Raw genomic sequence first — 3,053 nt, 5'->3', positions numbered from 1 at the left:
AATTTATATTGATTTATTTAAAAATAAGAAAGTAGTAAAAGTTGTACATCAACCTACTCCTTTACATACAGATAACTTTTTTATGTGGGCCAAAATGAATGAATGAATGAATGAATTCCAAGACAACCGATTAATCGATTAATCGAGAAAATAATCGCCCGATTAATCGATTATTGAAATTATCGTTAGTTGCAGCCCTAATGCCAGTTTGAAACTAAAGTAATCTTAAACGAGAAATTATGGAATTGTAGCCAAACCTTGTAAATGTTGTTATGCCTGATGATCTCATGAGATGTGTTAGTGCTCAGAGTATGTGTTGTGAATGACTCTCAGCTACTACCATATTAAACTTTAGCTCAAAGTCTTACTTATCTAACATTACAGGAAGTTATCTGTATGAAACTCAACTGCTCTGCTTTAGTTTTTTTGGCAGCAGTGTCGGTGTTCTGACCACTGACCAACCGGTTGCAGCTGATTTCTATTCAATTAGGTTGTTCACGAATTAAACATGACAGATACTATTAAAAGGTCAGATTCTTGTAAACTGATTGCTTTTTTGCATTTTGCATTTTACATTGCAATAAAATAAGAGAGTACTTTGATACTTCTTAGTTTTTTGTAACATTCAGTTTTGGGGCTTGTTTGTAATAAATGTAAATAAGAATTTAGCAAGACATCAGGCTGTAAGTAAATTGTGTTTTCGCAGCTGTAGTTATGTTTACAGGTTGCACATTTTGTAAACTAAATCTAATGATCTGCACACTTAAAGAACTTCATCTTGTTCATATTTAGTTGCAGCAGATAATTATTAGTTTTAAATCTATGTTTGCTGCCAGAAATAATAGTTAAGTATAAGTGTAAAACTGTCACAGCAGTTGTTCCAGGTGATACTTATATGAGAAGTGTCATCCTGAGCATAACAACTGAGGACATAATCTGTAAACATGACTGAAGTCAGTCAAATGCATTATTTTGAATCTGCAGCTTCCTCTAAGGAAGCGCTATCTCACTGAGCTGAGACTATTTGTCATTCTGCAACCGCACAACAAGCTCCAGACTTTCACAGGGTTCTCAATTTTCTTACTTGAGTCACAGAGGTATGGGAGCTCTGACGAAATGTGATGATATTATATTTTAATTCACTCCTAAAGTCTGTCTGTCTATTAGCAAAATAGCTCAAGAAAGCGTAAGGGGGGCATGGCCTTTCGCTTCAGGTAGCCAGCCGAGGCGCCTCGGCTTATACCTCTTTAGCATTTTCAGGTCATAAAACAACTTTGTTTCAAATAACCTGTCAATTTTTATACAACTTCATTTTGAAATAAAAACAAGAAATTAAGGTCATATATTCTGACAGGATTATGATGGGTATCATATTCTGTGACCTGTGTGATCCTGGCTATTTGGGGGTCACATATTATTTTAAATAACAGCTGAGTGTAATGAAGAGGTGGCAGAAATATTAGAAGCCGTTTTGAACCCCATCTCCCTCCCAACAAAGCACTTGGAAACATTTATTAATCATTTTCCGATTTATTAAACGGCTCTTTTGGGTTTACATATTTAAACAACAGCGATTCAACGCGATGGTCCGTCTAACTGTGTTCAGCTCCGTCAATGCCTCAGAAATATTATTTCGTGTAGTTTACAATTTTTATTAGTGCTACAAAGTTTTTTTCATTAGTGGTACGCAGTTTACGTAAATACTCTTCTTTTCGCTGGTCCTGAAGACGTACATACAGAGGAATGTACGCTGGCGCCCCCTGTGGTCGCAGAATATGATGGGTCGCAGTATTTGATGTAACAGCGGTATGTTGCATTTGTGCTTCTGTCGCTGAGTGCTTTTGTTAGTTTGCACTTTTTGTTTATAAAACTGGCAGTTTTGTTCGTCTTTTCTATATAAAACTAATGATTATTACCTTTTGAAGGGCAGTTTAGTTTACAGACTTAATAATCCATACTGTTTTGGTTGAATGTAGGTTTTATTTCCGTTTTTTTTTTGTTTGTTTTTTGTTTTTATTTAAGTACAGAGACTGGAAGTCCATTTTATTTTATTTTTTACAGTGTTAAGTGTTCTTTTAAAAGTAAAGTTTATTAATCTTTGAGAGGTTGTACTTGCACAAGCGGGCCTGGGTACTTTTAGAAAGTTTGGTACTGTTAGTTTTAGTATTGTCATGTTTTAGCTTATTTAGCCTTCCTGTACATTTAGTTTAGTTCTGTACATTTAGTTTAGTTCTGTACATTTAGTTTAGTTCTGTACATTTAGTTTAGTTCTGTACATTTAGTTTAGTTTATTTTATCTTTAAAGTGGTATATAAATAATTCACTTCACAATTATGTTATTATCATTACATTAGTTTAAAACGGCCTCCAAATGATAATATCATTTATCGCAATAATTTCTGAAACAATTAATCGTCCAGCAAAATTTGTTCATGTGACAGGCCAACCATGGTTGCTAAAAGACAAACAAGTGCAAACACAAACTTGGACAAAAACATTATCATCCTTTTGCCTTCATTGTCAGGTGAACAATAGTAGGGTCACCCAAGGTAGACAGGTCCTAGGTGAGGGGCCTGACGAAGTGCAGCCCAAAGACCCCTTATGATAAGTAAGATTATTGGACACAGTGTTCCTTCGCCCGGAGGCGGGTTACCGGGGCCCCACTCTGGAGCCAGGCCTGGAGGTGGGGCACGTTGGCGAGCGCCACCAGGCGCCTGCCAACGGTGGCTTTCACCCATGGAGCCCGGCCAGGCACAGCTCGAAGAGGATACGTGGGTCCCCCTTCCCATGGGCTCACCACCTATGGGAGGGGCCAAAGGGGTCGGGTGCAATGTGAAATGGGTGGTGGCCGAAGGCGGGGACCTTGGCGGTCTGATCCTCGGCTGCAGAAGCTGGCTCTTGGGACGTGGAATGTCACCTCTCTGGTGGGGAAGGAGCCTGAGCTGGTGTGTGAGGTTGAGAGGTTCCAGCTAGAAATAGTCGGGCTCACCTCAACGCACGGCTCTGGCTCTGGAACCAGTCTCCTTGAGAGGGGTTGGACACTCTTTCACTCT

At 38.8% G+C, this 3,053-nt stretch overlaps 1 protein-coding gene across 2 annotated transcripts in view; it reads left to right on the top strand.

The window, feature by feature from the left end:
* The window catches only part of abcc1 (ATP-binding cassette, sub-family C (CFTR/MRP), member 1), a 63,033-nt gene that overhangs the window by 35,655 nt on the left and 24,325 nt on the right, over positions 1 to 3,053 (top strand). The window lies entirely within an intron of this gene.

Source organism: Kryptolebias marmoratus, linkage group LG12 (assembly GCF_001649575.2).
Source record: "Kryptolebias marmoratus isolate JLee-2015 linkage group LG12, ASM164957v2, whole genome shotgun sequence".
In the NCBI taxonomy this organism is placed as follows: domain Eukaryota; kingdom Metazoa; phylum Chordata; class Actinopteri; order Cyprinodontiformes; family Rivulidae; genus Kryptolebias; species Kryptolebias marmoratus.
Note: the sequence above shows the minus strand (reverse complement) of the source record. Positions and strands in the feature narration are given on the sequence as shown.